Here is a 21,551-nt window from a genome sequence, read left to right as displayed (position 1 = left end):
TTAGGCTTTCTGAGTGTACTGCATCCTTTTTTTTAACCCCCTCGCAATAGCATGTCAGCTTTTGTACGTGTGCTAGAGAAAATGGAGAGTTGGAATTATTTGAAGGCTTTTTGTTGGCCAAATAATAAGCAGTCATTTGAGAGGCCATTACAACCATTTGATTGAAAGAATCAGTAATTATGAAATTTAGGGAAAAATTAGGAAATAGATGTGATAAATGTTGCAGACCGTTGCACACTGAATTTAACAAGATGGACAACCACTTTTATTATGTTGTTGTTCCCAGAAATTTCAACCGGCCCACACTACATGTTTTTAGGATGAGGCAGCAAACGGGAATACCCAGAGAAAACCCACACTAGCCCAAGGAGAACATGCAAACTTCACATATGACGGTCCTAATCTGGGATCTCAAAACTCTGAGGCCTCAGTGCATCACTCTATTACAATGAATTTAATACAAAATATCCATCTTGCTGTAAATTGTATATAAAAACCTATCCGACGTTCAAAGGGTTGTCAAACTGAACACAAAAATGTCAATTGTAACAAGTCTAGACAGCTTTTCTCCATTGCATTTCATTAGTTGATAGCTAAAAACTAATGAACCTAAAACAAGGATGAAGGTACACTTCAACTTCATCCTGATATCCCCATTGACAACAAGCCCCGCCCACCAAGACAATTCACTCCGGTGCGTTTGGATCAGCGTCACCCGAGCGGAAGAGCAACAAGTCAGCGACAGCCTCGCTGCTTGTTTGCTGCTGCTGCCGGCTGGCGGACCATGCCTCGCTTGACTGCAACTTCACACTGCTGTTAATCATCACAAGATGCTCATTGAAAGCAGCAAACATTCACCAGATGGTAATGTGATTTTCAACTCGGTTTATTGCCTTAAGACGTTGGAGAAGCGATACACTTATGCCAAATGTTACAGGTATCACCCACCTACTACTATTAGTAGGATCACTTCATTTTCCTGATATTTTTACCTTTTCAACAATACATTGACGAGTTATTTTGCTTTTTTTACTTGCTAAGGTTATGCTTTTACTTAAGTAGAGCAGTGAGTTGAAATCTAATGTTTTTCTCAATGGATCTGTTAATTTACACTAGTATCTGCACTTCATGCAACATAATAGTGTCTCCCTGTTTATGTTATGATGGAAGCCACTTTGCATTCCTCCAGATGACAGCCAGTTTTGAAAGATCATGATGTCACTGGCAGCGCCGTATTCCCATTTGGTTTCCTGAATGTTAAAAGACAACTGCGAGATCTGGAACAAAACGACAAGAGAAAGTACACAAACAACTGGAGAGGTGGGTTTATTTGAATTTTCGACTCTTCATAGAACTTATGTTTTATTGTCCCATCTCTGATGTGTGTTTCCTTCTTTGGCTTTTTATGCACAATTCATGATGAAAGCCATGTGATGCACCTAAATATTCTTGACCAAATTAAAAATTCAAAAGAAGGCTATGACACGGTAGACGAGTGGTAGGCATTTTTGCCTCAGATTTTTTAGATCAAGGGCTCAATCCCCGTGGAGTTTGCATGTTCTTCCCATTCCCGTGTAGGTTTTTTTCCAGGTACTTCGATTTCCTCTCTAGGTTTCCAACAACTGTAGATTTTTTAGGCACTTTCACTCATATTTTAAGACCCACTGGGGGACAATTTGTCCTTTTGACGTTGATGCATATTGTATTTTATTTTATTGCTTTTTGTAATTCTGCAAAATGTAAAACAGGCTTTGATGCCAAAATAATATTTGCACATCAAATATGTTTTACTTCATTAGAAAAATCATTTGAAGTTCCTGATAAAAAAATATTAATGATGCATATTAGGTAGGATAGGAACAGGTATCAATTTCCCATACCATTTTTTATTCTTTCCTTCTCCTTATGTTACTTTTCAGGTCAACATTTACACAATTTTATACAATTCTGAAGTGATGTGATTTGCTTTCACTGGATTTATGTTGGTCATAAGACAACATTGGTGCACAAAAGCATTTGCAGGTACATTTGGAGTGAAAAATAATGAGGCCGAAACCCCATTATACAAGCAATGCCTTTTCATTTTAGAAGATGTAATTGTCATGGAACGACTCGCATGCAAACTGAAGGTAAAATGATGTTTCTTTTTTGAAAAAATGGGGACCCAAGCTCAGTTTGAGGCAACACAGGCTCCCTTTCATTTCCTCGGCTTGTTCTTTTGTCTTTTCCGTTTGGATTTCTTATTTTTTAGCTTGTCTGTTTGTGGGGATTTTGTTGAGATGTTCTAATTAAAATTGTGGAGAATAACAGTAAGTAAATGAAGAAATATTAAGGTCAATGCCATCCTTCAGCATGCAGTAAAATATCTCCGGTCATTAAATATAAAGTTGATGAGATGAAAGAAGGGGAGCGGGTTATTGGCAGCAGAGGCAGCGAGCAGTAAAAAGCAGACAAGAGGAAGATTCAACGCAGTAAAATGGACATCCAGCATTTAATGGGCAACTATACAGAATCTCTCAGCCTCGACTGATGTGATTTGAGGCTTGATGAATCCTTGTGTTGACCCAATGAGCCCGCGGCTGTGAAGCAGTTTCCTCCCCTCGGCTTCCTATAGTCTGCCATAAACCCGCATCTCTCACAATAACCTCTCTTTTTGGATCTGCTGCGCCTCGCCGGGCCCTTGTCCCGACTTTGAACCCGATTCCAAAACTCATTTAGCAAGTGTTGGAGGGGCTGACGCTTTGGAAAGGCATCCTTGTTTGTGGACATGTTGTGGATGTCACGCTAATGGTTACTAATGGATTCTATTAATGGCCCCATCTTGCTTGTTGTGAAAGGACCATGCTGTGCTCGGGCACACTTAAACAGGACGATTGCGGACTGTAGGACAAGCCAGCTCCCCATTTTATCTCTTCCGTTGCTTCACAGCTAATAGCTGGCTTTTGCACTGTATGGATGCCCATCGTCCTGCATCAGCAATTCCAAAGCCCTCCAATCTCCTTTGGATTGGTCATATCTCAAAATCATTTCTTATGTGTTTCAGACTGGTGTCAGGATCAAATTATAATACCTACAATCAATAATCCTCAACAAGATCCCTAAACATTGACGCCATCTCCACCCTAACGGTGGTCATTCTCTCTCAGGCTCATGACATGTCCGTTATACTGGCTAGTGACGCTTTCCTCTCTCCTTTTAAATGTTCCAGTTACTCATTCCCTTTTGAACATCCGCATCGGCGCCTTGGTACAACCTTGCCCATCGTAAAACCCAGTTCTCCTCCTATCTAAATTCCTTGTAATGTGCAGTTTTCCCTCTATATTCAAAAGTTGATGATGTGTGAAATTAGGAAGATAAAATTATACATACCTCAGCTAATACCAAGAACATGTCAGTGGGTAATATAACACTGGTGCTGCTGGCTGAATTATTCATTGTCAATTAGAGCAGAAAACCTGGGGCTGGACTACATATGAATTCTCAATGGTTCATTCCATGAGTTATGCAACAGGAGACGTTTCTTTATTGTTCTTTCCTGTTTATTATTACATGCATGTTGTTTTTAAATACCATCAGAATTTCTCTAAAATCCTTTATTTTAACATGGAAAATGCTTCCGTCATTATGGTTTTCCCAAAGAATAAACAACAGAAAAATGCGATTATATTTTCTATTTAATTAATTGGTTTCATAAGATTATTTCCACTAGTGATGCACTTGCTAAAGGTGTTATTTGTACATTTAAGTATATTAAAAACCTGTAGGAATTACATCAACGAAGTTAGGGAAGGACTACTTTACCAGTGCGCCAAGCAATTGCAAAAGTCATTCTTAAGTGATCTGACTCATCACATGCTGGAGCTCATTTGACCCGAGTTTTATTTCTAGTTCATCAGTGTTTCCTCCTCAGGCGGTTAACCACGCCACTGTGTCATTGACATTCACCAAAAACCTTTAAATGTTTCCCGCTGGCGTGTATGATGCCATGCTACACTGAATACCATTTATACTTCATAATACAATTTAATTTTATACTTTATAAACCCATTACTCCTCGCTATTATTTAATGATTTAATTGTTGTTATCTTTTCCAACTGTCAGGCCAAAATGTATAAAAAGCTGCTTGTCTCTCCGTCCCGCAGAGGTTATTCAGGGGATTGATGGCGGTGCCGTTATTTAATTTTGATGTTAATTATTCTCTTGGCAAAAGTACGCTTTGCTGAGGTCTGCCTTTTTCTCCTTTTGAAGTGATTAGGGACTGGGTTTAGAGGCCAAGCGCTTTTACAGCAGCGTGGATGTTTTAGCTCATCAAACTTGGATCCAAGCCCAGAGACGTGTGACATTCTTGTAAGAAAAAAAAAATGTTTGTAGAGGTTTTTTTGAAATGTTAACTTAAGTTCATATGGAACACATGTGACATAAGCCTTGGGAAGCCTTCATAAAAGATGTCTTCTTGTTCTTAGTTAAGTTTGGTCCAGTAAATGCCAAACTGATCCCAGATATAAATGTGGATTCACCAAGAATATACCTGGCAAATTCATACTCGAGTTGTTTTTATTGATTCTGATAATGCCCAAGCAAATAGTTGCACTGCCAAAAAGTTCTGCTCCCTGAGTTACCCTGAAATGAAACATGAAGCTTTTAATCTTGACTTTCATGTAATCTACTTAACCAGTTAGCTACTCATTTCCCATCTTGCCCTCCATCTGATTGCTATACTTAAACCCTTTTCCATATATGACAGATCGCTGTTTCCCCTTCTCAAAACATTTTGGGAGCACTCAAGGACCTTTTTGTGCACCTTAAACTTGGGTGGCGAAGGCTGGCATGTTGACATGCTACTTGGCATTTTGGAGCTGTGTTTATGGCCTTGGAGGCCGGAGTCAGAACACACACTCACACAAACTCTCTCATTCGTCTCCTTATGCCAGCAGCAGTGATGGGTGGTGCGTCTTGGCCAAAGGGGATCTTGCGTCAATAAATAGTGATGCAGCTTGACGCGAGAGGGAGAAAGAGAGAGAGAGAGAGAGAGAAGCCTTGTGTAGCGTGTTAAAACTGAGAAGTCAGAGCAACAGGAGAGTTTATGTTGGGTTCAGTAGGTGATGCGATTGTGTTTTCTTTATTTAAACTATTTGCTTAAGTTATTCATTTTAAAGGGCATTGGTTGCTTGGATGGTTAATTGGTCTGCGTCGCAGTGGAGAGTTGCAGAGTTTAACCTCACCCATTGTGTGCGAAAGTTAGTACTGTTGAATGAAAAGAGAATTCTTTCGTCAATAGATTTAATGGGCACGACACCAAATCACATAAGTTTGTATAAATTGAAGCTGTGTATGTTTGTGTTATTTTGGGTCAGACATTCTTTCAAGTGGAGCACCTGCTCGGGATATGTGGAGAAAAAATAAATAAAGACAACACCCACCACCACCAAAAAAATGACAGGTGGTTATGAATTATTCATGTGATATTTGGGAAGCCGAGCAAGGATGTGTCACTTTTATTCCAGAGATTGGAGTCACAGAAAGAGAGAAAAACAAAATGGAGATGGCCTCTATTAATATTATTTCATCCATAAAATACAGAAATGACTCTTCTCTGGTAGTAGTCAATGGTAATTATTAGTTTATTATGCTCATGTTGACTATAGAAATGATATATTTTTAGACACTGCCAAAAAAACAAAACAAAGAATATCTGCTTAGAAAACTCCTGGATTTTACAACCAGCTCTCCAAGAATTTTGACAGAATTGAATTATTGATTTCAAAATGGTTGGTTACTGCTTGTTTGTATATTTGTTGTATGAACACAATAAGACCCAAGCGGGGATGATGTTGGTCTAAATATCACCCAGGAATCACAGTTAGGATGATATACTGTACACTATTAGTCCCACTTGTTTCATATTGCTTAATTGCAACCTGTATAATAAACTTGTATTAGATAGATGCCCCTTGTGTAGTTCTCGTCATATCCTGCATTTCGTCTATTGTTAGTTGTTTATTTAATGAAAGGTATAAAAACTACACCCACAGAGTTGTCTTGGTAGGGTGGTTAACAATAATCTGGAATGAAAATACACAAACTCACGCTGTTTATTGCATCTTTCTTGAGTAGTTATTTTAGCTGTTGCATATGTGATTTTTTTTATGTTTTCCAAGCTTTAATAGTGGTTCTTACCCCCATGTTTTTGCCGATACTAATATTTGCAGTCCTATCTTATTTTTGGTCTTCATTATTTCATTGGCTAATTTTGGGGTTTTAATCAGTGCCCGTTTTGAGGAAGAGAAACTTGTAATTGCCTCTTAGCAACTTTAAAATCGTGTTCAATTGCACATGGTTTACTTTATAGTCAAAAGATGCAAAGCTATTCATAATGTATTTATAGGGTTGACTTTCAGACCTTTGGCTTTCTCATTAACATCTTTCTGTCAGCCTGCAATCTCGTCCAGATGTCCAGTGCAAAAGATACGGAGATTAAGAACATGTAAAATCATCAAGATTAACCCATAAGGATTCACATCTGCTACCAAGATTAAAGTATTAGTAAAAAAATAAAATAAAAATAAAAAACAAGAGGTCAGGATTACAATATTGTATAGTTCATGTCCATTTCTTGGACTGTTCAAAATAGGATTGGTAGTACAGAGTTCAACAGAAGCTGCATAAGGACTTTTACTCTCTTTGCATAAGTAGAAATACAGATGTGTAAAAAGCCTGGAAACATTAGAAATAATGATTCAACTCCTGGAGTTAAGTAAAAGTAAACAAGTACAGACTAGACCTGCAGCTATTGGGAAAATCTAATTACTGCGAGTACTTCCCTCCATTGACGATAAAGAAGCAGATTACTGTTTGGGTGCAATTTGGGAATAATTTTGTATGTGACGTCATCAGTATATCTGTACGTTTCCTGAGCCTTGGAGACCTGTGAAAGACAGTGCACAATCAACCGTAGTGAAACCCATTCAGGTGAATTTGCATGGATGTAATCCGTAACCCACAAAAAATTCCAAAATTCCCAGCAGTTACACAATCTAGTTGATCTGAGGCTTAGTGCCTGGGTCTCCGGAGGCAGAATGAACTTTTCCAGGCACTAATCTGTGTGAAAACCATGAAATTGAGGTCTAAAAATGAAGCCATGAAAGACCTAAGTTGATGTCATGGTCAAAATTGGCAAAATATGGCAAACCAACTCAAGAAGACAAATGATAAACATACTTATATATCAAGTTTATTTACACCAATACTATAAATTTTGTTCATTACAGGACTTATAATAGGATTTCTGTCAATTGCCGTTTTTGTCAGAACATTAGATGCAATGTAATTTAGCATAAAAAATGGAAGCCACTAACTCCTGTTTGAAGCACATTAGGTGTTCTTAAATATTCCTAAAGATACCGGTCTTAAATTGACAAGTAGGTTAAGGATTCAAGTTTTAATTGTCAGTGTGATTATGTCTTTAGATAACAGCGTCTGAAACCAGTTAAGTAGTTTAGTTTGAACTAAAAAGGATTACTGAAAGCAAAGCTTGACTGATTTCGTGGATTCGGATCAGCCAACGGAAATACGTTTTCATGTTTTATACACAGGCGCTCTCCTTGAACCGAGTATACAGTGGCTTGCTACCATGCTCATTGGCCGCCAATGGCAAAACTCCTGTGGTTTTACTTGGCGTCTTGCGACTGTGAATATGTGCAATTGGAAGTTCTTCTTCTGGAAAGGGCTGCTTGCTTAATAAACGCCTCTTACATAAATAGAAAGTTTTGATAAATTCCATTCATGACAGTATTTTAAATAGAAGGCAGCATTCAACGATCAGAATTTTTGTACCGAAATTAGTGACAGAAAGTGTCTTTCAACGCATGTTTTCATCGACCCGAATTATACTAATATAAGGCACTACTTTATATTCTTTGCATTGTTTGACATTGCTAATTCACTCAAGGTAGAGAGCTTCTCCCTTTGGAATGACTCCATCTCTATAGAAAATGATATTTTTTCTCTAATAATCAAATAGTAATCTCTTTGTCACTCCCACCACACACACATACACACATAAAAGTAAACAGATTGTCTTGTGTCGGCATCTATCAGGCTCATTGTCATTCTCACATGGCTGCACCAGAGGGCTAACACCCTAATGAGCGTCCGTGCAATGACAAGCCGCACACCAAGCACTTCTCGCATGGAAATGCAATTGTAAGATGCTGACACACATCGTGTAATACACGCGAACTTCAGGCCAACCGTGGGAATGTTGATTTGAGCCGACAAAGATGCGTTTTCACACAAAAGTGTCGACTGAACAAGCGTGAACATTGGAGGCCAACGCGGGAGCGCTTTTAGGTAAAGCCAGTAGCTTGATAAAAATATATATTACTGATACTATTAATGAGTTTGCCCAGTGACGAGTGGTTAGCGCGTCAGCCTCACAGCTTTGAGAGCAAGGGTTCAATCCCATGTTCGGACTTTCCTCTATGGTGTTTGCATGTTATCTCCGCCTTGTGTGGGTTTTCTCTGGATACACAGGTCTTCTATCACATGCATACTAGGCCAAAATTATGTTAGAGTGTGAACGTGAAAGTTTGTCTCTCTCCTTGTGAGCTGTGATTGGCTGTACACCAATTCAGGTTGTCCCCCACCTAGTGTAGTGCCAGTAGTTGGTTGGCATAGGCTCCAGCACCCCTCACAACTCTTGTGAGAATAAGCGGTATGGAAAATGAATAAATGAATGGTACTACTAATTTACCTTCTACTATACGTTTTATCCTTTCAGCTTTACATTCATTTTGATTTATTGGCTCGTTTACAGGATAACGTATTTGTCTATGCCATTAGTTACAGTCACACTGCATGCAAGCTAAATTGGCATGCCAGTAGAATGAGGATTTATTCACTTTGCCGCCGACAATTTATATTCTCCGCACTGGTTTAGAAGACTTTATATAACCCTGGATTAAAAATGCTTATTTTTAGTCTTCATCTCTCATGTAAGCATCCTAAAATACCCGGATTTTGATTTTCTTAGTCTCCCCCTGAGAAAGAAGGGTAATCATTTTAGGCGCATTAACGTGAATGTTAAAAACCACTATTGCATTAAAAATCATATCCACTGAACTGAATTAATAGCACATTCAAAATCTATTTATACTCCCTATTAATAGACACAAGCAACCCTGTTCTCCCCCACCAATATCCTTCCCCTCTCACAGATGTATTCACACATTAAATCAGTAAACAAAGGGCATTTTGTTGTGAGCACGGATCTAAAGGGGCCCCTCACCTCTTTTGTCTTTTACAAATAAACAATGGCCTCACACCAAAACAGTCGACCACCGAAGAAGAAATACCAGCAACTGATGCCCTATTTGCAAAAGGAACCATTCAGCCGTTTCCATCTCAAGCTGTGATTCATTATTTAGAATTAAAGCTCTATTAAGAGTGCAGGTTGAAGTGACCGCTTGAGGTTTAATGCACCAAAAAAATACGTTTTGTCTTTATGAGCAATTACGTCCAGTCTTACTTTGTGTCTTTTCAACCAACATGGCACCCACCCCCATATTACCCCATATCCTATTTTGTCTTGGTCAGATGATTCGCATCTAATTGGAGGTTACGAGCACTCCTCTTCCTTATGAAAGCCTTCATATTAGAAACCAAATCTTACAATAAGCCATAACGGCCATACTGGTGTTGACAGTTCTGTCATCTCAGCACAGCCTCACAACATACGCAGCTGTAGAATGAAAGATTAGCTCTGTTAATGGACATCTTACTGGAGCAATTGACCTTAAAGTTTTTCTTCCCCCTCTGTGGTAATTGCCTGAACATAAAAGCACCCACCAAATAATACACTAAAGGAGTTATGTGATTCCATCCCTTTCGACCTTTTACTTTGCATTTATTTTGGAATGTTCTATCTTTTATCAAGTCTGTGATTTTTTTTCTTCTCTGCTGCCACAAATCACTCAGTGAAAGTTAAGGAAAAACATGCAAACGTGTGCCTCCTTCATTTTTCTTGCTGCTTTATGAAAGGTGCCCCAAAAGGAGGGCTTTGTGGAGTGGATTAGTGCTGCTGATGAAGCTTGTTGACATCAGATGGCATGGGAACTACGAATGCACTCGCACGGCTCAGAAAAGAAGCTCAGAAAAACCCAAAGTTGGCACAGAGAACGAGGAAAAAAACAAATAAACTAAACCCAAGGCAAGTATCCCCTCATGTTGCCTTCAGATGGCAAGAAGATGCCAAGAACATCTTTTTTTCAGGGAATAATCCCAATTAAAATTGTATATGAAAGTTATTTTAATAATCAATTTGTAAAACATTTTTGATTGATTGAGAAAACCAACCAAAAAATTCAAACCCTTTCAAAAACCTGGGCCGAGAGACTAACAATTATAGTTTTTTTTTTTAGCAAATCTATGTTAAATAAGGACTCAAAGCCATGAATTAATGGTCCAAACAATTATTATTTTTTGGAGTTGTGCTTGCAGTTAAAATAATTGAGTACCACAATGTGGCTTTTTGTTTTTGCATTAGTAATTTAAAATAAAACGTTCTTTTTTTGCCTTGCGTAAACAGGACACAGGTTGAATATAAAGCACCCAGTCCAGTACAATAGATTATTTTCATAATAATCATAATGACAGCACACTCTACTCAGCATCAGCTTGTTTGTAATGCCACACTAAACTCCTGCTTTAACTGGAGTGACTCAGTATTAGTACAGATAATCCCTTAGTCTTATTTTTGTGACATCCCGCCCAACACGGAGGCACACTCTCTTCTTTATTTTCCACGTGGATTGTCTTTCCACGATTGTCTCAACCTCAGCGGAGCAGATGGTCGCTGCATTTAATGTCGTTGAGTGTTTTAGCTTATTGCCAAAGTGATGGATGAATTGGAATGTATTGCATTACCGACATCACATCATTGCAGATTGTTTGATAATGTGCAAATAGTCTATACTTTGTCTTTAGTATTTACATGAGATTTTATTACAATATGCTATATTTTTATCCTCAATGGCATCTAGGATGAAATACATGCAATGATTCTAACTCATTGGCTACTGTTGACAACAAGAGATGTCCAATCCATTATAACTGGGAACGGCAGCAAAAAATTGAAGTTGCTGTGAACCCACCCAGCTCAAATGTCTACCAGTTACAACCTACAGTAATGTAATTCCACAGCAGAAGGATAAAAATGAGCTGCATAATTGGATGTCTATTAATGTCCTAAACATATACGGACAATTTCATGTCAAAGCTGGTTTGGACCTCATCAATTGTGGTTTAAAAATAATTATTTTTTCATATCTAAATGTTTTTTTCTCTTAAAGATATTTCTCCGTTAATGGAATTTTAATTACTTCCATGGGGAGACAGGATTTGAAGTATGGGCGCCTAAGCTTAAGAGCATGGTGCCAGAATGAAATTAAATTGTATCTCAAGGTACCAAGGTGTCAGGAAAAATTACATTGGCAAGGTCACGGTTGTCACTTGAGAATTAACTGGTAGTACATGGACTGTATGTTTTTAACACAGGCCTTCACACATTTGGAGATGTATCTGTAGAATTTGAAAGGGCAGTGTTGATTTAAAAGCAATAACTCGACAACGCCCACTGCATCGAGTTACCCCTCCACCAAAATAGCATTCATCAGTGGTGTACAGATGCACAGAAGAGCCAAACGCTTAAATGAGGTGAGCGCACTGATCCAGGCTTGCTTTTTAAAACAAGCAAAGGAACCTCATCCAGCTCTCTAAACCTCAGTCGGCACCTCGTTTGGGGGAGCTTTGCCAAAAGGAGCCCTACGTTTAAAAATTCAGAGAGAGAGAGAGAGAGAGAGAGAGGGAGAGAAAGAAGGCTAACTGAGAAGGCCTCGGATTGACGTCAGAGGGAGCCACATGTAATAAATTCCTCTCTAATTACTGTGGATGCACTGCCTTATTGTATGAAGACGCTTGGTGTTCATGTTCATATCTGAAAAGGCCACTGCTAATATGCCACTTTGCTCCATTTGTGAGTTTTCTCACATTATCTATATTCTTTTATCCTTATGCGATCTTGGTTAGTTCTCCTGTGTAGAAAAGCCATTACCGATTACCTTTACCTTTCTCAAATGGGTTCTTCTTGTCCATATTTAGCGCTGCTGGAGCGAATTGATAAATTGTCGTTTCCCTCCACATGTTGATGAATTTCATGTTTGGATATGAATGCAAACACGGATATGCAGTTTTCTAACAGCTGTTTGTTTCTCTGTTGATAAGAAACATGCAATGGTTCAGATTTCTTTTCTCATTTTGTTCTTCTTCTCGCTTTTCAATTCTTCAGTTTGATGACAGCATTTCTCAGGTGTTGAATTGGCAGGGGAATATTTGGGAACATTTTACTAAAATGTCAAATTTCATTAAAATACTGACATTTAGTTGTGTTGGCAATTCAACTTGACAATGTAGTTGGGGCTTAAATCTCTGAACGCCTTATCTACTCTTGTTTTGACTTAAAGGCATGCCCATCCATATGTGTAAATACAATGCTGATGATATATTACGTGGCGACAAAGTGGAATCTGCCATGTGATAGCCACATGTGTTCACCCTCTTCCAAACAGAGAGGCCCTTCTCTCTTCCCACTGACCCTTCCACTGCTCTGCAGAGGTCACAGGGCATTTTTGTACACTTTCTTTTTGACACTCCAACATTCACATGTTTTCGTCTTGTGCATCTTTTTTATTTTTTTTCCACGTACCATTCCGGTGTTCCGGAGGAGATATCACGTACAATCTATGAGCGTAATGTTTTATTAAGGTTGAATAGGTGAGCTGGAAAACTGAAAATGTTCACTTTGAGTGAAAGGAATTATCCTCTGCAGATTTGCTTGCGAGTTACTGTTGTCATTGTTTTTCCATTGACAAAGCCTTTATTGTTCCCACAGGGGACAGCATTGAGCTATTGTTGACTCTAGTAAAAAAGTTTTTTTGCTTGGCTGGACAGCCGGAGTGAACGGGCTGTTTTTACTGTAAGCAGAATGCTTGGGTATCGTTCTGTTTCTTTTCCCTTAAAAAGAAATAAATTAAATATTAGACAGCTATTGACTTGTAATTCATAGTCAATGTATTTTTTTATTCCATTGTCATGGATTTCTGAAACGATTACTTTCCATGTTAAATATTTTGTTATTGTCTTTATGGGTTATGTTCAGTTGATACGTTTTCAATGTATTGTGTCAAAGAAACGGCTGTTATATCCCAGAAATCTATGATTTCTAATAATCATTATAGAATGCTGAGAAGGAATGTGAGGTGATAGTAAAAAAAACAGGTCAACCATCTTAACATAATAAGTGCAGGTTTATTCATTGCATACTTGACATTTTATCTTCTGTATATGTAAGATATCACTCACACAGACTTTAGTCTGCCATGAAGCGTCAAAATAGAAAATGAAACTGGAAACAAAGTAGAAAATAAAAGGCTACAAAACAATTTAGACACCCTGTAGTCTTGCAGTTTACCATATGTCCACCTTCAGTGAATGGCTCTGAAACATATCCCCCGCAAAGAACAGAAAGTGTTGGTAGGTCATTGTGGCTGGCACCCTCTCACCGCTGGCTTGGTTTACATGCACCAGAAGGGCAATTTTGGAGGAGACTTAGCAGACAGGATGGCACACTTGGCACAATGTAGAGCGGCAGATAATGGCGGCTCAGAATACACCAGACTGGCTTGTCTTGAACCAGACAGGTTGCCTGGGCTGGCACGCCATCACGGTGATTGGTTGTCAACGGACTGACTTCGAAATGTCCCATGATAGATCTGTCCGACATGCTTGATTGTGGATTTTAACAATGATTTATAGTACTATTGATTTGACTTTTTTTTTGGGTTACATAAGTGTTTCTTTCACACCACTGTACACGATGGATGTATGGACAGGAACAGTTATGTCGGCTTCCCTATGCTCAGCCAACTTGTCTTCTTTCCAGTCACTTGGCAATCGTTTCTTTTCCTTTTTCCATGTGGTGATCACGTATGTCTATCCGCAAGAAAGTCTGTCTCAGCCTTATACAGTAGACTTCATGTTATTTATATCCACATAATATACTGAATGAAGACAAATTTCCATGTTAAAACTCTTTAGCAGCCATTGACGCCAGTAAAGCATCCAATCCATTTGAGCTCGGAGGGCGAGTAGTCAATAATACTTGAAATGACAGTTAAATAACAGCTTCTTAAAATCTTCTGATGGACTACTTACTACCTAAGATTGTGTCTAGTCAATCAGTGCCCTCAGGACTTTAGCCTGCACACTGGTTACACCACTTGAGTTGTTTGTATTTGTTACCATGGAAATGACCACCCCACTTCCCCTCTATTCATGTGTGTCAAGGCAAAGAGCCCTTGACCTGTCTTCCTCCCTGGGCGTCAATGGCGTTGATCTGGACCCACTATAAACCTCTATGTTGCCTGAGAGATATGTTTGCTCTACCTGGCACTGTTACATGAGCGCACAAGTGTCATTTTGTGGCTATGACTCGCTTCTTTTCAGACGCTGTCCTTGAATGGACTCAGAAATAGGCATATAAACACTAGATCAAATAAAAAAAACATATACGACTTATATAAGAATGATTTCAAATGTATATAATTTGAGCCATACACCATTACCATCCTGTAACTTGAAAAAAAAATCAGAAAGTTCAGCTTTTCTGAGTTGTATATTTTTAGAAGTCTGTTCTTAATCTAGTTTTTGTTGTTTTATAATGTTAGGCAATTGTTCTTCAACTTTTTAAAATTTAACAAAATTGTAATTTGTTCAGTTTGTTTTGTGTTCCTTGGAGATTACACAAATTCAAACAAACTAAGCAAGCAAAGTCACTTTTCTGCTTAAGTCGTTTTTACCTCTATTTGTTAAAAAACTTTCTGCTGGATAATTGAAGTGACAGTGCAGAATGCTGACTTTCTTCGATATATACTGTGTCAATGGTGTCTGTTGGGGTGTGTTTCCCTCAAGTTGTGCTATTGCCTTTCCACCATCTGCCATTATTTCCCCACTGATGTGCACACTCACATGCAAACAAGTACACTTGTACTCATGCCAGTTGTTAACAGCAAAACATCACACAACTCATCTCTTGTGTTTTCGTCATTGTTGTTGATGTTAGTATAAATCTCAGAAACAAAGAAAGAAGGCTTAGTTAGGAATCAGAAATTCCGAGATGTGCATTTTGTGTGTTGGCGTGTAAGATGTGAATATTTAATCCAGGCCCTCCTTCTGCCATGTATTAATCATGGCACAGTCTGCTCGGGCTGAAAATAGCGCCTAGCAACCCAACAAAATGTGTAGCATTTGTGTGTATTTTATGGTCTGCTGCTTGTTCACGTGTGACATAGCACAAGGTCTGCTCACATTTTCCCTCCCCTCGGCGTTGCGTCTCACTTCACGGGGATGCTGGCAGTAGCGGACATTGTGTTTGCACAACACATGTTCACCTTTCAAAGTAGTGCTCGGCTCACATTTTTACGGTAAACTGGGAATTCTTTAAAAAAAAAAAAAAACAGTTTTGATGGGTAAAATTAAAATTTTATCTTTCCCCATACTGCACCAAAAGATGAAAACATTACCGTTGGTGCTTTAGGGTACAGGTATTGATTTTTTTGGGAGTACAATGAAGTGATCTCACGACAGGACGCATTTTGCTCTCTAACACGTAATGATCTCAATGGTAATAGTGCATTTATTGCTCTAGATATCAACCTATAATCAATTTCCATTAAAACAAGTATTAATGCATGTAACAGATAATACAGTAAAAGCCATATTTATCTTGATGACATCATCAAATTGCATTTTTAATATGGTGTGTATGTCATATCCTTGTTAATTGTGGACGCACAAAATAATGCAATAATTGATTGCTTGGTGCTTCTTTGAATCGTTATCATGTGTTGATGGTATTATTTCCGCTCGTCAGTGTCATACCTAGTTTGTATCTGACACGTATTTTTTATTAAATTACTTTATATTTGTGAACATTTTGCTTCTCACGTGGGATGCTGCTGCTTGGTAAGCATGCAATCATCCCACGTGTTGTATGTTTTTTCTCGTGGCGGTAGAAAAAAACTGATAAGGCATCACTGTAGCAGATGGCGATGCTTACCATCTTGTAGCTCATACTATGTAGCGTCACATGTAACTCTAACGTAAACATGGCTATGTGGAGATTATTTATGGCTGCGACTATTCCTTTAGTTTTCCTTTGGCCATGGGTTAACAAGCTTCTTTTACATCCCTCGTGACTGTGTTTATGATCTATATTGCCATGGAATCACATGACGCATATAACAAAACACTCGAGGGATTGCCGCAGACTGAAACGTAATTAAACATGACCAGACTTAATGCCTGAGTTCATCATGTCTCATCATTTAAATATGTGGAGTAAACACTTTGTAAAGTGTCACATAATATCCCAGATTTACAAAAACGGCAAGTATTCGGAACCCACAGAAAGCAAGTGGGTCTCCACCACATCAGAATTAGTGCAACTGACAGCAAATACCACGCTATCATAAATGAGAATGTGGGTTGAGGCACCTGTCGGTTTTGGTGAATGTGCACGTGACTTCAGGGCAGGACCTGAAAAACGTGAGCCCAGACATAAATGTGTATGTGTGTGCGTGCATGTGTGTGTTTGTGCACCTGCCTGTGAGAATGGAATTGTATGGCTTAAAATACACTTTCACCTAATGCCAAAAAAGCTCTCTCCCACTCTGCACAAATTAGCAGCAGCCCACACGCTACTGACACATAGCTATCAGAGCACAGACGCTGCAGGGAGTGAGGAGGAAGGCGGGAGAAGAAACCAGACAGGGGAGAAAATAGCCCTACATAAAAATGTAGTACTTATTATTTATGTGTTTAGTATACATATGTCCTTCATTTATTCACCTAGTATAATAATTGTCAATGAAATATTTTGTTCATTCATTTTCTAGTGTATGAGAGTGCAAAAATCATTAGGACATTGCATTAAATATACAAAATAGATTATTTTTCAATCATTTGCAAATCCCTTTTCACCTATATGAAATTCCAAGAGTGTATTTTTTAAGCTATTTCTTTCTATGACACATTCTAAAAAAGGAGGGTCAGGTGCAACAAGAACAACTAAAAGTGAATGTCTTGGAATAGTTCAAAACAAAAATAGAACATTAAACAAGCAGGGACATTCTTGTTTAGGTAAAAATGTGCTTAAGGATTAATACCGCCTTCTGAGCAATGTCTTTTTCAGGGTTGTCCCTGCTTATTTTAGCAAGACAATACTTTGGAAATAAGAGCCATCATTCAGAAAATAAGAAATTGGTGACTATTTCAATAGCTGGAAAACAGCTCCATAGAAAAACCAAGGTGAACTGAACATTATTTGACGACACAACATCTGTCTTTATCCTAAGAAATGCCAACATTCAGCCATGGTGTATAAATTCAAGCGGCCGCCTCGTGACAGGAATTTAAGCAACCAGCTCTGAGCCAAGGAATACAGAATATCTGTCGGCAAGAACACTTAAAAAGAAACAACGCTAACTTAACTAACAGCTGGCAACCATCCCGGACCACTGAGTTGAGCTTCGCAGAAACTTTGCTATGTTGATCTGTGTGCACGCGTGTCAGAGTGTCGCTCACAGCTGCGCAGTGTGTCAATATTTGGGATTATTTTAAGTGACGTAACTTGTAAATGGAAGAAGCAAAACGACGCCTTTGCAAAGCCGGAGCGGCTCGCTGCCGGTATTTACACAAGCAACCAACACACAAAAGTCATTTAGCCATATTAATAACAGAAATTCACTTCAATTGAACATAAAAATGTGTTTAATTGTAAAATTGCTCCAATATACTCCTGTTTCTCCTTTGTTTTGACTCTTTTAGCGTCAGTTGGGTCTTCTAAGGGATTTAGGACTTTTACTGTAAGCTTTAGTTTATATGCTTAGGGCGTTTTGTCAATGCAAAATCCCGATCTATGCTTTATCTCGATTGACTTCAGTCCTTAGTTTCTTTAACAATGCAGTGTTGCTTTGAAATACATGTTTTGTTTGTTTAATGGCCTAATCTTTACTCAAAAAACACTTGTATCTCTGAAGTTTCCCTTCTTGAAAAGACTGGAAATGCCATTGTGTTGTTACAGCCGCTTCCAAAAAGCAACCAAAGCATTTTTTTTCCAAATCTGATGCCCCTAATGCAAAGAAAAAGATATACTACACAGTGGTTGTCAATTCATGAGCCCATCTATCGGAATGCATGCTTGTATTGTATTATTTTCCTTTTTTCTTGTTGTATATTTTAGGTCAAAATCACATTAATGGTGGACAAAGTTTTTAGAACAATTTCCATTGCAAATCTGCCGCGGGGACAGTGGTATGTAGATCACGGCAACTAGAGAGACATTGTTTAGAGTAGAGACCGCTACCAGGATGGAATAATTGTGGTCTCCATATCAACAAAAAATTATTCCTGGCAATGAAGTGCTTCATAGTTTCAAATACTAGTGGTTTCAGAGGAATTTCAGTCCAGGACTGCTTTTTTTTGTCCAAACCTTGCTTCTTGACTGTGACCTCGATGGGCACGTGTGTCGTTGAAGCACCTTTTGAGGATCACGTAACCTCTCTGGTACACATATGCTCACCGGGGGAGCCTACATTGCCCTCGGGCCTGCTTGCCAGATCTCCAGATGGGCCCACAAAACCCAGTGGCACACCCACACACTCCCTGACCTGGCATAGAGTGCCAGGTCTAGTGCCAGTTTGGTGTGGGCAACATTCAGTGGCAGTTAATGCTTGTCAGCACAGCTCACATTTGCACATTTCTATTTCCATGACCATATTTAGTAGAAGTTGTTCCCAATGCTTAGCAAATTTAAAATATATTGAGATTAAAACTTTCTAAAATAGTGAAAAACTTGACTTTGAATGGTAAAACACTGCAGTTTATCACTAGCTAATTATAACTGGAGGTTGTGACCTTCACATCACCAGGCAGGCACATACACACACACACACACACACACACATGCAAACACAGTCGCACAAGTGCACACTCACACACAGCTGTCAGAATAATGGCACCGGAGCAGACAAAGTAGGCTAAAACATTGTCTGGTCTGCTGGAAGACAAAAACAAGTCTGGCTCTGAGCACTAATTTTACTCAACCTAAATGTGTGTGAAATCTTCCCTTGCCTACAATCAATCCACAGCCACAAGCTTGATTAGTAATGCTATTTGGCAGATGTTTTGAACTCATAAGATGCTGTCTAAAATCTTAATGGTGTCAAGATGATTATGCAAGGCCATGTTGTACAGGGAGTCATTGCAGTTAATTTGTTGAAGAACTAACCTTGAAAGCAGTTGGAATAGTAACAATAGGCCATGACAAAAAAAGGGGACGGACAATATAGTAGTAGTATCATTACATTCAAGCAAAGCCTAAACTAAAATATCAGTTATTATGAGTAGGTAGACCGTATATACTGTAAAGTATCAGTTTGTGTGTATATGTATAAGGGCAACACCTTGCCTCTTCCTTGGAGTCAGCGCAAGACCATCTCAAAAAGTACAGAAGTATGGCTCATTTAGTGGGAAAAACACCTAGTCTTCTGTGAGGATTCCTTGAACGGACAGGTCCCAACAGTTTTGTGTATCCATCTGGTCTTTAGTGCTATACCGCATTTCTACCAGCAAAATGAAACAAGTGGGGGTAGTGCGACCGTGCCATATGTCGCAGTAATTTGGTCCAAATGTGAACTGCCGTCACTGGCAAGATGGAGTGATACCCCTGTTTTCACCAAAAACTTAAATCAATGGTTTTGTTCCCATTTCTTTTTGGCAAGAAGAGGATGATGGAATTGACCTCATTATGTTTATTTGCTTCCTGGTTGATTTACATTAGTTAATGCAATATATCTTGTAGGTGGATGTGTTTTTGCCACTCAATTGACTGCACTGTGTGCTGGCAAATTGAATTGTTCACACGAAAACAAAAGATAGGAAACGTGACAAGCAGTTTCCCTTTCAAACGGAGAAAGTTGCACTTTGGCAGGACACTATTGATTTGAAACAGAGGCCAGGATGCTCGAGGTTTCTGGTGTCAAAAGTTTTATCACTACCTCTTTCCGTGCCCGACCGGTTGCCATTTTCCCCCGTGACGTTGTCTCATGCCCATCCATACTGACAATCCCTTTTTTTTTCTCCGTGTGCAAATGTTAGACGAGCGCATACCAAGATATATTTTGTACATTTGACTCCAGACATTCCTCGCCCCTCTTTCACTTCCTCTGGCTGGTTAATGTAGTGGTTTTCTTTGTAAAGGCTTTTAAAAGCCCAAGCAAAACCATATGGATAGCAAGCAGTCTTCTGGAAGCCATCCATAATGGATGACCACTTCTGGGTTTAGACCTTTAGCCTTTCCTTTCCGAAGATTCTGATGGGTGGGCCTGTGGAACAAAATATCGGCATGAACGGGCACTTAGTCCAGAAAGAGAATTTCTTTCATATCAAGACCACTGTCTGATGACCACAAACACACACCTCAACATGAAACAGGACTACACACACTTAGTTCACCAAAATGTTCCTTTTTTATGGCTTTTTCAATTCTTTAAAAATTAGAAAGAACATGGGCTGGTTTCAGCCTTTATGCAAGACATAGAAAACTTTTTCATTTTTTTAGAATTAGAAAATTAGAACAAAGTGCCTGACCACACACACACACACACACACACACACACACACACACACACACACACACACACACACAACCAATGATTCACAAACATATGCAAATATTTTCTGCCTAATGCTCTTCTCAGGAAAAAAACTCCAATTATATCAAATGGCATTTTCAGGAATATATAAGCCATTATAGCACTGTAATAACTTTATATATCTAGTCAAATTTTACAGACACTGTGCAAGATGTAAGACATTAACTAAAGATTTGATGACTGTGGGTGTCTGCATTGCCCTTTTTTAGAATCTTAGATGCCAAGTATAAGAGATTTTTCTGCTCCTTTTGAAGTTGGAAAAACATGAAATTCTAAAATGTATTAGTGCATAGAAAGAAATGCGGAGGCAGGGCGGAGGGTGCCACCAATTTGAGGAAAAACATTGCTCACAGCTAATGGCTTTTTGTCTATTGCGATCTCGACAAAGGCCCCAGAAGGCATTACCATGAAAGGAGAGCGTGTAAAATATGAATGAAGGGAGTTCCTTGCTCGAGAACAAAACAAATCTATTTTGCCTTGCTTTCTACTGGCTGTTATGGGCTGCTATTTTACCACATTGTATTGAATGGCTTGCTTGGGAACTGCTGTATTTGCAGAAAAGCCAAAATTTAACAACTGATACATTTGTAGTTAGCCTCCAGGCCAAAATTTCTAAAGACAATTTGAAATGTGGACTTGTCTGACCCCAGAGCACTTCCCTTTTGCATCAGTCCATCATAGATAAGCTCAACTCCAGAGAAGATGCCTAAGTTTCTGAGTGT

The 21,551-nt window shown here is 38.8% G+C and overlaps 1 protein-coding gene across 2 annotated transcripts in view; it reads left to right on the top strand.

Annotated features, from left to right (window-relative positions):
• Window positions 1-727: 727 nt before the first annotated feature.
• Window positions 728-21,551, top strand: part of LOC144204183 (histone deacetylase 4-like) — a 61,319-nt gene continuing 40,495 nt past the window's right edge. The window contains exons 1-2 of one of the 2 annotated variants that reach the window (XM_077727995.1): window positions 728-864; window positions 1,190-1,320. The gene's annotated coding sequence lies outside the window, so the exon portion shown is untranslated. Of the gene's footprint in view, window positions 938-1,189; window positions 1,321-21,551 lie in introns of both variants that reach the window. The other variant, XM_077727996.1, reaches the window with a different exon arrangement.

Source organism: Stigmatopora nigra, chromosome 11 (assembly GCF_051989575.1).
Source record: "Stigmatopora nigra isolate UIUO_SnigA chromosome 11, RoL_Snig_1.1, whole genome shotgun sequence".
Taxonomy (NCBI): domain Eukaryota; kingdom Metazoa; phylum Chordata; class Actinopteri; order Syngnathiformes; family Syngnathidae; genus Stigmatopora; species Stigmatopora nigra.
This window is presented reverse-complemented; position numbering and strand designations above follow the sequence as displayed.